The 15,224-nt window shown below is 35.6% G+C and overlaps 1 long non-coding RNA gene across 2 annotated transcripts; it reads right to left on the bottom strand.

Annotated features, from left to right (window-relative positions):
* Positions 1 to 11,946: 11,946 nt before the first annotated feature.
* Positions 11,947 to 14,222, bottom strand: LOC127087687 (uncharacterized). 2 transcript variants are annotated; one of them, XR_007789998.1, is made up of 3 exons: positions 13,834 to 14,222; positions 13,506 to 13,606; positions 11,947 to 12,907 (listed from the first exon to the last, which is right to left on the bottom strand). It is a non-coding gene; the product is annotated as an uncharacterized LOC127087687 (long non-coding RNA). The 2 variants fall into 2 exon arrangements; XR_007789999.1 differs by lacking the exon at positions 11,947 to 12,907 and adding an exon at positions 13,296 to 13,403.
* Between the last annotated feature and the right edge of the window lie 1,002 nt (positions 14,223 to 15,224).

The following is a 15,224-nucleotide window of genomic DNA, read 5'->3' as shown; positions in this document are numbered from 1 at the left end:
AGCCCAGAAGTGGTAGGGCAATTTCTTGGCATGAATCATAGCTCTGGCTGATTCTTGGAGAGTTCTATTTTTCCTTTCTACCACACCATTTTGTTGGGGAGTAATGGGAGATGAGAACTCATGACTAATTCCTTCTGATGCACAGAATGCGGCAATTTTGCTGTTTTCAAATTCCTTCCCATGATCACTTCTAATTTTGATAACTTGACTTTTTTTTTCTCTTTGAAGTCTTAGACAAAGATCTTTGAAGACTTCAAATACATCAGATTTTTCTCTTATAAAATTGACCCAAGTGTATCTGGAGAAGTCATCCACCACTACATAAGCATACTTCTTCCCACCAAGACTTTCCACCTGCATGGTTCCTATCAAATCCATATGGAGAAGTTCCAGCACTCCGGAAGTGGTGTCATGTCTGAGCTTCTGATGTGACATCTTTGTCTATTTTCCAATCTAACATTCCCCACAAACTCTTCCTTCATCAATCTTCAAGTTGGGAATTCCTCTAACAGCTTCAACATATATAATCCTCTTCATTCCTTTAAGATGTAGATGGCCCAATATTTGATGCCATATCTTCACTTCTTCTTCTTTGGCTAGAATACACATTGATGAATAACTAATTTCTTGAGAACTCCACATATAGCAGTTGTCCTTAGACCTAACTCCTTTCATGATTACTTCATTTTCTTTATTAGTAATCAGACATTCAGTTTTTGTGAAGTTTACAGTTAGACCTTGGTCACATAGTTGACTGATGCTTATTAGGTTTGCAGTCAATCCCTTAACAAGTAGGACATTGTCAAGATTAGGGACTCCAGGGCAGTTAAGCTTACCAATCCCCTTGATTTCACCCTTTGCTCTATCACCAAAGGTTACATAGTTGGTGGCATGAGGATGAAGGCTAGTTAGCAGGTTTTTGTTTCCAGTCATGTGTCTGGAGCACCCACTGTCAAAATACCAGTGTTCTTTGGCTGAAACTCTGAAGGAAGTGTGAGCTATCAGGTTTGTAACACCAGTCCTAGGAACCCATTATTTTTTATTAACAGATATGTGATGTTTGGGTCTAGGTTGATGATGAGAAGGACTAGGATAGCCATACAACTTATAGCAGAATGGTTTTATGTAGCCAAATTTTCCACAGTAATGACATCTCCATCTTTGATGTTTCCCTTTCTGCTGTCTTCCTTTATGATGTTGTGACATATGATGTGACATCTCTGGTTTACTACCAGTGTGACTGCACTCAGGTTTGGATTTTGGTTTGCTACCAGTGTGACTGCACTCAGATTTGGATTCATTGAACCCAATGTCAGACTTGTCTCCTGCTATTTGTCCAGTCTGGAGAATTTTGTCTAATGTGTCAGATCCATTGTTTAGCATTCTAACATACTTTGTCATCTCATCCAGTTTAGAATTCAAAAACACTACTTCAGTTTAGAGATGGTTTCCAAATGTTCTGCCTTCTCATTCTCCAGCTGTACTATCACTTTCTTCTGACTTTCAACTTGTTGACACACTTCTTCACTTCTGTGACACAACTTTCTGTAGGTAGTGGCTAACTCATCAAAGGTCACTTCATCATCACTTGAGTCTTCATCAGAACCTCATCTTCCAGTCAATGCAGTCACAAGATTTGCAGACTCTTCTGTTTCACTTTCATCAGACCAAGTAGCAGCAAAACTCTTCTTCTGTTTCTTGAGGTAGGTTCCACATTCAGTTCTAATGTGTCCATATCCATCACATTCATGGCACTTAACTCCTTTTCCTTATTTGGACTTTTCATCTGATCTTGTTCTTCTTCGAGCATTATTGGATTTATTGATGTCAGATGAGATGTTCTTGACATTAGCCTTAGACCTTACATCCATCTTTTTCAGAAGTCTGTTGAACTGTCTTCCCACTAATGCTACATCATTTGCCAGACCTTCATCAATATCTTGACCACTTTCTTCCTCTTTCTCCTCAGTGTTTGACATGAAGGCTATGCTTTTGACTTTCTTTTCAGATCCATCACACATTCTCATCTCAAATGTTTTGAGGGATCCAATTAGCTTATCAACTCTCATATTGGAAATGTCTTGAGACTCTTCTATGGCTGTCACTTTCATGGCAAATCTCTTAGGAAGTGACCTGGGTATTTTCCTCGCTAGTTTTTCATCTGACATCTTCTCACCCAGGGCTCCTGAGGCATTAGCAATTTCAAGGATATTCATATGAAATTAATGAATATTTTCATCTTCTTTCATCCTTAAATTTTCAAACTTGGTAGTGAGCAACTGCAGTATAGACATCTTCACTTTAGAGGTGCCTTCATGAGTGGTTTTGAGAATGTTTCAAGCATCTTTAGCCACCTCACATTTGTTTACCAATATGAAGATGTTCTTATCTACTCCATTGAATAAATAATTCAATGCTTTAGAGTTCCCAAGGGCTAGATCATCCTCCTCCTTGGTCCATTGTTCCTCAGCCTTCTTATCAGTTGTAGCTTCTCCATCCTTAGTAATAACTGGATGTTCCCAGCCTGTTAAAACAACCTTCTAAGCCTTATTATCCAAAGATTTTAGAAAGGCTACCATTCGAGGTTTCTAGTAGTCATAGTTAGATCCATCCAGAATAGGTGGTCTGTGAACAGATCCTCCGTCTCTATCCATAGTACCAGAAAGTAACGTCCCTAGATATGAGATATGAGATGTCGAAGGTAATGTCACGACACTAATATCTGAACAATACAAACAGGATAAAAGATAAAGAAGGGTAATGCAAGAGACACAAGCAATTGTTAACCCAGTTCGGTGCAAACTCACCTACGTCTGGGGGCTACCAAGCCAGGAAGGAAATCCACTAAACAGAATCAGTTCAAAGACTCTCAGTAAACAACTTCAAGTTACAGTCTTTTCACCTAGTCTCTACCGGTGTGACTTCTACCTAAGAACTCTTAGATATGAGATCCTACTCACTCCCCCTCAATCAAAACAGTGATATAAAACAAGAATTACAATGAAAAGAAGGCACTCTTCAAAGACACATACTTGATCTTGCTTAAAAGCTTCAATCAAGTAAACACACACTCATGCTTCAAAGCTTAGAGTGGACAAATTACAACTCAAAAATCAGTCCAACTCAATCATCTATGGATGAATGAATGGCTTACAATTTATACGACCACACAAGACTCAAACCCTTATTCTCTCTCAATATTTCGTTCGTTATTTCTTGTGTGTAAAATCAGGTTTTCCATGTCCTTTTTATAGAAGCATTTGGCTGGGCTTAGACATCATAAAACCCTAAAACTATTTTCCATTCATATCTTCTCATGACAGCTGATTATATCTCGTTGGAAAATAAGTCAATCTAGTTATAATTACTGATTGATAGCGCGTTCAATCATCTTATCAATCATACATAGATTAGCATTAAAAACACAATCACATAATACATAACATTCAGACTGAATGTTTTGTATACAGATGTCATGACATCGGGTCTGACATCTCAGTAAAATCCTGCATAATTACATTTTAAACATCCTGCAGGTACATGTTATCTTATGTCAAGACAACACTTGTGACAACTTGTGAACATTTTAGATTTTACCAAAATTGCTGCCAACACATAGAACCAATAATTTAAAATGTGAATTGATACACTAATACATCACAATATTACATTAACTTAACAAAGATTGAGAACACTCATACATAACTTAGTTTGACATCCTGATACAACATCTGGTATACAAGATTACATTAACTTAACAAAGATTGAGAATAAAATCCATGATACAACAAGTGCAATCATCAAGCAATGGTTTTTGTTCTTCTCCATTACAAACTTTTTCTTCATATTTTCAATCTTCTTTGAACTGAATTCTACACCAAACTCCTTGTAAATTTCAGTCTCAACTTCCTTGCCAATGTCATTCGCTTATTCCCTCAAATACGCCATTGTCACTTCACAATCACAACATTTTTTGGGAATCATTTGAGTCCTTTGAACTAGACAACCTCATCGTCCCACATGAAAAACTCACAGCTTACCCCACTCTACAATTAGGTTCACAACAAATATAAGAGTTAAAGTAAACAGAAAAACGAAGAGAAACATGAACAGAGACTTACCCCTGAGTTTTGAAATTTCTAGAATTTACGATTAGGGTTTTCATTGGTGTTTGATACCCACATCTTCATTGGTTTATTACATCCACATCTGGGCAAACTAAGTCCACTTGAGTTACCAATAGATGATGTTTTGCTTCCACCCATATTTTCAAACCCGTGGAAGATGATATTATATTAACTGAGAATCGTTTGCAAGATGAAGAAAGACGAAAGGATGAAGAAAGAGGAAAAATTGTAATCAACAAACTGTTGAGATGAAGAAAGAGGAAAAATTGGAATGCTATGAAACCCTAGCATGAAGCGCAATATAACTTATATGTCACGCTGTCAAATTAAATTCACCTGACATTAACATATATGCCACACTGGAAAAATAGGGGAATCTAGACTGAAATAGTGTCCATGGGGGCCTTACAGAGAGAATCTTTGTATTACGATGGAGAATAAAAAAAAATCTTTTACAAAGAGCTAAAGCAAATATCGCTTACTTTGTAGGGGGTGTTGTATATTTATCTCTTAAATATATTCAATTAACACTTATAATATTGATATTATTTTTAATTATAAAATAAAACATTATTTATAAATTAAAAAATTAGTGAAAAAATGTTTTTTAATGACAAATTATTTATAATTATAATTTATAAAAACTTGACCTACACATTTATCAACCATATAATTAATGAAAATCATGTTCTTAATAATTAAGAAGACATCAATCGAGTATTCTTTTCATATTACAAAATTCTTTTTGCATTTGTCTCAATCAACAAAACTAGTAACACTATTATCAAAGATAATATCTTGATCACAGAGGGTGACAATAGCCTTCACAAACTTTCGATTCAAACTCTTTACTTAAGTTATCACAAATAGATCGGTTATAGTGACTCTTTAGTGAGCATGAGAGGGTTTCATTCAAGGAAGAAATATGGAGAAATACATTAGCATCAATTAATTTTCTTGACCAGAAATATTTTGGAGAAAATTTTGTTCTTAAAATAGACATCAAGAAAGCTTTTGACTCTTAATTGAGATTTTCTCATTCAGGTCTTGAAGGCTTTTGATTTTAATGATTTTTTTTATAGTTTGATAAATTTTATTTTCAACTCTGCTAAGCTCTCTCATTATTAATAGTAAATCAATTGGATTCTCTAAAGGTTTTAGACAAGGGATTCTCTATCCTCTCTTTCATTTTACATTGCCGAAGAGGTATCTCTAATCTTACTATCAAGGATAAAATTGATGGTAGGACAGATCCTAGAGGCATCACCATTCATAGTCATGTCTTTTTTTTTGTAGATGATATCTTGATGGTTTGTAAAGGAAAACTTAAATTTGTGAGAGCTATCAAATCATTTTTAGATACATATGACAACACTTCAAGTTATAGAGTCAGCGTTAGTAAATGCAAGTTGTATACAAACATTATCCAAGATAAATTAATCAGGTTTCTTGAAATTATGATTGGGACATGCTCTTATCCAATCAACATTGAGCCTCTATTCTTAAAAATATATTCTTTGTAGAAAATAGAAATATTATGGACTACGTTTTGTAATGGTAAATTCATGACCATCAAGCTATTGATAAGCTTAACGTCAATAAAACCAGAGTCGTCACCGCGTTTTTATTATTTCCAAAGGAAAAAGTAAAAGTATGAATCAAATCCAAAGATAAGAAGTTTCCAAATCAAAACTAATAAAATTCCAGAGATTATATGTAAGGGGGTTGGTTACACAGAGGGAAGGTGTTAGCACCCAAAGTGTCCTAGGTACTCCTAAAGAGCCATTTTTGTATGCATATGTTTTTGGATATAAATGATTGAGAAAATAGAGTGTGGGGATGAGAAAAGAATTCATTGATTATATTTTTGTGTTTGACAAGACCTTCGGTCTTGTGCCTACGTAGCAACATAAGAATGAGGGATCAAAACCTCGTAGTTCGTGGTAAAAATTTTAAATGAGTTGGTGAATTGATTTTAACAAAAAAAGTTTAAGAAGAGGGCACAAAAGGGCAAAGTTTGAAAGGGGTTGTTAGTTCTTTTTGTCTTTTGAAATTTAAACCAATATGGTTAAGTTTATTTACAAACTTGATTAAGAAAAGACTTTTAAAATTCATTGACATAGGGCCAAAATTTCTAATCATTAAAACATGTGTAAGTTGAAATCACAAACAAAGAAAGTTTTTGAAAAAAGGGAGAGATTTTGAAATTTAAGAAATGAGAGGAGATGAAGAGACTACCCTAAGCAAAAATTTAAAAGTTAAGAGTTGAAAATATTTAACCAATGGGATGCAATCCAACAGATAAGAATGTCATATAGAAACCCATTTTCCTTTGCACTTTGATCAAGAAATAAGCAATAAGCAATGAGCAATATCCAGACATCATAAAGATCAAGGAATAAAATAAAGATGATCACATCCAACCAAGTATTCCAATAGCTAGTAGTCTTCATTGTCTTCCCATGTATCAGATGAAATATTCTTTGATCAACTCAGAACAAAACATCAGACAAAAATCATAACAAAGTAACAATTAAGCACCAAGGCAAAGTAGCAGATGAACCAAAGAGATCCAAAGTCTTGTATCAGATAAAAGTCAATATCAAAGATAGCTCAGTCTCAGATGTTGGCATTGGCCAAGTCCTTTAGCACAGGGAAAGTTGCCTAATTCTAAGTCCAAAAGTTCAGATCAAGTCCCAACAGTCCATCAAATGTTTTTTAGGGTTTTTATTGTTATTAGGTGTTTTAAGGTCCTAAGACCACAAACAAAATCAATACACAAACAAATATATACAATCACAAGATATGGCTCAAATGAGCAAAGTGAAAAAAGGACTGAAACATAAACAAGTTATATGAAATGTAAATGGCAATGAATGATAAATGACTGAAATTTAAATTACATAAAGTAAATGGCTTGAAAGTAAAAGCATAATGAATAAAATTTAGTCATTGGTTAGTCAAATGTTAGTGTTGAGTTTTAACTGATTAATTCATTCTTTGGAGAACACTCAACCATTCATTCAAAAGTATGGATCCTTGAACCAAGACATCATCCATGAGAAGGGCTCCAACTTGGATAGTTCAACAAGTATGCCATTATCTCTCATGAAAGGAAAAAAGATCAAGTCTCCACACAATGCCATGAAGAATGGGAGACTTACAATCTCACTTACTAGAATGATATGCCTTAAGGGTCAAATTTAGCTCTAAGTTAAGCAATCGTAATTGGACTTTTGTAGAAGTCACAACTATATGAGACCGGACAATAAGAATATAGGTGTTTATGCATGTTAGAGGTTTGGTATAAAGAACCAAACTCCTAAAACATACCACACACTAAAAGAAAATGGGAAGGACCTATCTCAGTCATAGTTGTATTGATTCATCTGACACAGGGTCATTCATGAACCAATTAGCCTTTAGACACTAGAGATTTCATTGGTCAAATGATGGAATGAGGAAGAATAGGGATGAAGATGAAGAGGGAGGGGGAGATAAAAATACAAATTGATCATGAGAGGAATTTCATCTGATCAAAACCATCCATTCATCTTGGGAGATGAAATGTACATTTCATCAATCCCCTAAATCCAATGGTTTTGATCAAACAAAAGTCAAATCCATCATGACCAAGGCCCGTACAGAAAGTTAAACATCACAAGACCATAAAAATGGCTCAACTATATTTTAAAACATTTAATGAATTAAAAATCACATTAAAAATGGATTTTTTTTTTCAAAATAACCAAAATTTAAAAAAAAAATATTCTAAAATAACCAATTTTTCAAAAAAATACCAAAATAATCAAGTTTGGTAGAGGATGCGTCAGATGAATTGGCGCACCCCCATATCAATAAGAGGAGGCGCCAGTAGCATTGGGCCTCATAAGGAGGCGCCAATGCTTGTGGCGCCTGCATTGGTCCTCATGAGGAGGCGCCAATGCCTCTGGAGCCTGAGTGCATTTTGCATGGTGGGTCTATGCGCCAATTCATCTGGCGCATACACCCCCTCCTATTATTTTTATTTTTTATATTTTTTTTATTTTAATTTTTTTAGTTATTAATTTTTTTTAATATTTAATATTTATTATTTAATACATAAGAAATAATAATGAAAAAAATAAATTCATTAAATATGTAATAATTGGTTACATTGGACAGACAAAAAACTAATGACCCGCCCAATTATAACATCCCCCGGTTCCACATCTCGGTGCGTTAGTTTGTCTCTGAGGTCTCCACAATTTTCTTGAGGTGTTTATGGTCTTTGGGTGCTAACCTGATCGAGCGATGACTGGTTGGAAGATCCGTCGGTATTTGACAGATGTGTCATCATTTGCTCCCAATATCCGGAGGGGCTCTAGCCAACGGCGCTTCCGTAATGGAGTTCGTTGCCCATGTCATCGTAGTTAGGGCGTTGGGGTTGGGTGAATTGGGGACGGTATAGTTGCCCAAATTGGGCCATTGAGTCGTTTTGAAAACGAAGCAATGGTTCCTGGGGCGTACTATAGTTAAACAATGGTTGGGTGTTCATTGGTGGGGGGTTACGATGAAGTGACCCATATGAATTATCTGGGCTGTAGACGGTTGTGGATGCAGGGTTTGATTCTTGGTTTTGTGTTTGGGTGGGTGGTATGAATGGGGTGAGACGTTGGATGGTTGGTTGTTGGGTGGTTGGCATGAACGGGTTGCGATGTTGGGTGTTTGGTTGTTGTGTGTATGTGGTCGGTTGATGTTGTGTGGTTGGTTGTTGGGTTTGGGTGGGTTCACATTGGTGTTGGGTGGTGAATTGATGTGGGGCATACGATGACGAAACAAGTTGGCGCGGATCCATCAAATACCGCGGCTCAGATACAAATTGCTGAGTTGTTACAGACCTAAACCATACCATATATTGTTGAGTGGATCTTGCACCTTGGATGACTGGTTCGTTCAAGATGTGTTGTCGTCGATTCCTCCATTGACGACACATGTCTTTTGCAAAGTCTCTCCAGTCAGAATAATCCCACTGTGCATTGACCCTTTTTTGATGCCAATTCCCCAAACACGTGGGAGATTCTAGAATCTGTTGTAGCATTCCGAACTGGAGTTTGACCCGGTCACTTTGGTGCATTTCCAATGTAGTGAATCGAATAATCGTTGTCTTCGATGTCCAAACTACAGCATCATCATGGTTCACATCATGATTCAGACCCAGATATGGCCTCCAAACAAACTGTAAAATAATACCAAATGGTTAGATGGAAAATAATTTGAGAAGTATTTTTAAATTAAAATATAGTTTGGTAGGAGTATTACATCGTCATGTCCAATATGGTCCAATAGATTTCGATAGACTACAATAGCGTGTTTCGGACACCTATTGTAGTTCATTCCCCTTACTGATCACCTAAGATAATAAAAAGAAGTGAAAAATATTATTTACTGTTAATTATAAGAATAAATATAATTAACTAAATGGTGAATGGTAAAGTGTTAGACTTACTTGGTTGCAAACGGGAACACGAATGCGCGCTCATTTATCGGGGCGAGCGACGACATTCTAGACCACCCCCAAGCTTGAAGCAAATAAGCACATGAAAAAAAAGTACAGGTATTCTTTTTTGCAGTTCCACACATTGCACTATATAGATGAGCCAACACAACTGAACCCCAACTATAAGTGTTTACCTTATTAATGTTGCGTAATAAAGGTAAATACATTATATTCACAGGATTACCTGTACTTTCTGGAAACAAAAAGTTACCAAATAAAATCATAATATAACACCAAGCTTTTATTATTTTCTCATACTCGGTTGAATTGTCGGACAATATTATACTGGCATAATATTGTTTTAGGTATTTTAAATTTATACCTTGCCCCATTGCTTGACCAGATGTGTCTCCCTCAATTTCATCGTCTAACAAAGGGGCACCCAATAATTCATTGCATATATTGTTGTCTTGGTTAACTCGCCTATTCACTGTCTTTCCGTTTATACGGAGACCCAACAACATGTACACGTCCTCAAGTGTGACGGTACACTCACCAATCGAAAGGTGAAATGTGTGGGTCTCGGGTCTCCACCTTTCCAACAAAGCCAGAATGAACTTGTAGTCCACCGAGTACGAAACAATGTTTAGTAGATTTCCAAATCCACATCCTCTAATATATGGTTCTATTAAAGGATCGTGGGGTACATATTCATGTACACGGAATCTAAACCGCTTCGGATCCTAATAACAAAAAAGTAAGAAAATACAATTAGAAGAAGAAATACATACTCAACAAACACACACCTATAAGAAGTAATCCAAAAATAGAAACTAAAAAGAGAGAGATTACAAAGGTATAACACAAAGAAGATATCTATTAGAAGTAATCCAAAAATAGAAACTAAAAAGAGAGAGATTACAAAGGCATAACACAAAGAACATATCTATTAGAAGTATCTAAAAATAGAAACTAAAAAGAGAGAGATTACAAAGGTATAACACAAAGAAGATATCTATTAGAAGTAATCCAAAAATAGAAACTAAAAGAGAGAGATAACATACAAATGCCGAGATATTCTCGATTGTGCCTCTGTGTTCATCGCCCATAGTCAACAAATGCATGATTTGAATTTGTAAAGCTTGAGTTTGATAGATGAAAGAAGTGTGGTAGAAGAAAATACTTGAGTATTGATGAAGATGATTTGATATTGTTGATATTGTCATACCCCGATTTTGACCCTGAATTTTTTTATTTTTTATTTGGCACCTGGCCCAAAATTCATTTGCATACATTCATTCCCAAATCCATTTTTTTATTGATAGACATTGGTCATCATCTAGCTTCTTGATCATGGTGTATTTTGATTATAAAATGGATTTTAATCATTTGATTTTTTTAATTTTTCAATTTGATTGTAATTTCAAATTAAGCTTAATTCCAAATTTCAATTTAATTTTAATTGTTATTTTTACTCTAATTGATTTTAATTTTCCAATGAATGTTAGAATTGATATCAAAGTAATTTTAGCAAATTATGAATTAATTTGATTTTAATTTGGTTTTTTACTGATTTGTTATTATTATTTTTAAATTGATATTTAAATTAGTCTTGGACCATTTCTAAAAAAAAAATCCATTTTATAACCAAACATGACCCATTTCCATAAACTAAAAAGTCATGCTCCAAATTACGCTTCACAACATTAATCTTGTTTTGTGAATTAGGATCATCCATTTAACCTACATGTCCATATGTTTGGTATTTCATCTGGTTCAAGATTTTGTTCAAACATTAATGCATATGCATTCTACTTGGTCATCCTTAGTTCATTGGTTCTGAGCATATGGTACTTTCAAATTCCTAGGTCTATGGTAATCCATTCATGTTTTCATTGATGCATTGATCTTTTAGTCCATTGTTTGTCCTTGATCCATTAAGATTCCCAGGCCATTAAGTCTTGATTTCATCCATGTATCTTGGTTCATTTGGTTCACGTGTTATCATATGCTCATGGTCCTTATGATTCAATGGATTGGGGTGTTTGTTTCATTCATAAAGTCAAAGTTGTTTTTTTTGTGTTAAAGCCAAGTTTTAATTCACATACAATCATGTTTTATTTCATCCAAACAATTGAGTTTTCATTCATTCATAAGGGTATACATAGTCCACTACAAAAAGAAATCAAAAAATTACATTTCATTCATGCATTGAATTCTTAATGATCGTGCCACTCTTCCTTTGTCTTTTGGCCATATGTTTTTTTGTTTTTTGTTTCACAAGTGATGCAAAATAAGCATGAAAATTTGATTGGAGACAATTGAAATGCTATTCCTTAATTGCAAAGAGCCTTCCATTTTGAACAAAAGTGTTACGTGGTTGTTAGAATACATTTCAAACAATACAAGTTACAGTGCAATTCAATCATAATTATGTCTCTTTGAAGACCACGGTACGAATCCAACAACAGCTGGTATGGAGTTCGCAACGCGCCAAGCCATTTTGCTTTGCTTTGAAGACTCGGAATCCACGACCTGCATAATAAAATCGGTTCCATGGTAAGTTTCATGACAGCAACAACCTGTAACATCCTGCAAAAATACCTAAAGCAATCAACACCATAACAGATTAAAACAAAAGAGTTGAAGGCCAATTTGGGAATATTTTACACACAGGAGATTGCAGACTCAACCTTGAATGTCTTCTCAATTCACCTGATAAGTATGTAGGACGGAAGGAAAAAAAAGGTTGTTAATTGTATATGGAAGCATCCTGATGCATCGAAAGTGTATCCTACCTGTGATGTCCTGGGTCAGGAAGACATCCTTGTTCAAGTATCCCAAACCTTTGGAGCAAAGATATGTGTTGATAAAGCCTAAAATCCATAATGTTTCAAGAATCCAATGGTTACGGCACCTGAAATCCGTTGTGAAGACACATCTGCTCGTTTCCATTTATTTGATGGATCTCCAGGACTATATGAAAGAGCACAAGCAAAACTGGTTGAGGCCAAGGCAACTCTACAGACTGAGCCTCTCATTGTCCGCCCCTCTGCCACCATGTCACTGAAATCTTCTCGTTGACTACGCAATTTCTCTTCCTCCCTTGCTTCTTCGTACCTGCATAGCTCCCGCAGAGCATTTCAAAGGGTGAACTTGAGGTTATCTTGTTTTATGCCATTATCCACTTCATGAGCAGATGGTCAGAATGAGCATGAACCCAAACAGTAGAACATGCTGCAAAACATGGACCCTGAAGCAAGAGCAAGCTAATGCAAATTTCTAGTTCCAAGCCATTAACCTGCAGAAAACAATGAAGATTCAATTTGAATGACCAAGATGATTAACTTGCACAATACCGCAAATTTTCGATGCTTCATGCTTATCTATAGTATTTTCTTACTTCCCATGTTCAAACTGTGACGAACGCAAAGAGGCTTTGAGGATTGTGCATTCGAGTCAGTGCTGAATCAGGAGTACAGTTGCTAGTGCAGAAGCATTCTAGAGAAGAAATTTCATATTCATTGTCATTTTCCAAACTCAAGGATGGAACTTGTAGCTCATGTTGAGGCTCGACGTAAGGGGGATGCTCATTGGAGCCGGTTGACAACTATCCTTTGGATGGTGAAATAGACAGGATACTGAGTGAGATAACTCCCATTCACCAAGTTGCCTGCATAGAAAAAAAACAAAGAGCCTAGAAGGTCCAATACATAACTCGTACTCAACCATGTCAACCGAAACTAAAACCAGGGCTGTGTTAAAGAACGGGAAGGATTTTGGAATCTTCAATGTTACTGCAGTAAAAGTAGGGTTAATTACCAACTGTAGAAATCCAGAAATTTCCCAATTTGGGATTGAGACAAGTCAGAGGAAGAAAGTATGTAGGTTCAGATTACCTTTCCGGAAGATAGCATCAAACAAGATAGAAGCACTTCTGAGCATGAAAAAGCACTTCTGAAAGCTTTCTCCTTTGAATCTTTATACACCAACCGAAACCCTAATTTGCAAATATAAAAAGAAAGGAGTGAGAACAGAGAAAGGGATCGGAGGCGGAGAGAAAAAAAACCACCACGAACAAACCCTAATTTTCAAAACGAAAAGATTGAGAGAAAAAAATTTGAGAAAGGATTGAGCGGCGAAAAAAAAGAACTTCAAAAAAGTGAAAACCCTAAATTCCCAAATCAAAGAACCGATTGAAAGGAGTGAAGGAGGGAGACTCATTACCTGAGCTGTCGTTGCCGTCGAAGGTCCGAAGGTGAGCTTTTTTTGTTTTGTTCAGCCATTGATTTTTTTTGTCGTACGCGAGAGAGGGGTTTTTGGTGAGAAGAAGAGATTGAGAGCGAAGAAGAGATTGAGAGCGAGTTCGTGAGAAGAGAGACGCGATTGGAAGCGATTGGGAGAGAGGTGAGTACGAAGGTTTGAGATGGTTGAGGGTGAGAGAGACGCGATTTGGAAGCGGTTGAGAGAGGTACGAAAATTTTAGGTTGAGAGAGATGGAGAGGTGATGAGTACGAGTGAGGGAGAGAGAGTTTCTTTGTGAGGAAGATGAATGCGTTCTCTCACATTTTCTGATTATGTTGTCCTTTGTTTAAAAAAAAGAGAATCCAAAGCAGTTAAAACTTAATGTTATTTAGTTTTTCCAAAACCTTTTCATTGATAGGGTCTGTTAGTATGCTCTGTTGGTTCCCACTCATTAAAATCTCTCGTTGGAAAACCCAACAGCCAGGCGGCTGGGTTTTGTTTTTTTGGTTCCTTCACCGTTTAGTTGGAAGTGTAACAGACTCTTTGCATTTAGTTTTAATTAGTTTTTTATTTTAATTCCTTTTTAGTTTATCTTAGTTCACATATTTAAGTTAGTAATAAAATAACAGCAAGTTGGTAAATAGCCTAGTGGAGAGAGGGTGGTTTTCATAGTCCCAAGAGGAGGGGGTTCGATACTCATACATAGCACTTTTTTAGTATTTCATTTTCTTTTAGCTTTTATTTTTAGTATTTTATTGTCTTTTAGCATTTTGTTTCTTTTAATATTTTTTTATGTCCATGCTTCTTTATTAATTTCATCATGCATTCGAAACCATTTTTTTTAACTTATAAAAATCATATTTTCTCGATTTAATATCGAGCCCTTTTTCACACCCTTGTAAGTCGATTGCTTTTTTTAAAGCATCGCCGTCAACCTCACATAGCTTACTCTTGGGCTTTCTTACAATGAGCCGGTTCTCTTGCACTTACACTCATACTTTTGCATTACTTGTTGTTTGGGCCCGAGTTAATTATTCCAATATTTTGAATCCCCATTTGACAAAATGTACCCCACTCCCCCGATGTGTAATAATCTCGTACTATTTTATTTCTCTATTGCTTGGTTGTTTAGTTAGATACTAGTATAAGAATAAAATCAACAATTTCAAAAAATACAAAAAATATGACTCGATCCAACGTCGAGTACTTTCTCAATAAACGAACCAACTCATTTCTCCATCCTATTCCATCCCATCTTTTTCAAACTTTCATCAATTGCTTGATCCAACGTCAAGCCATTTTCATAATAAAAACTCAAAAATATTAATCCCTATCTAAACCCTTTTCAATAAGATGGAAATGGAACGTGGTGT

The sequence above is a fragment of the Lathyrus oleraceus genome, chromosome 5, assembly GCF_024323335.1.
Source record: "Lathyrus oleraceus cultivar Zhongwan6 chromosome 5, CAAS_Psat_ZW6_1.0, whole genome shotgun sequence".
Classification (NCBI taxonomy): domain Eukaryota; kingdom Viridiplantae; phylum Streptophyta; class Magnoliopsida; order Fabales; family Fabaceae; genus Lathyrus; species Lathyrus oleraceus.
The sequence above is the reverse complement of the archived record's forward strand: the minus strand, read 5'-3'. Positions and strand labels throughout refer to the sequence as shown.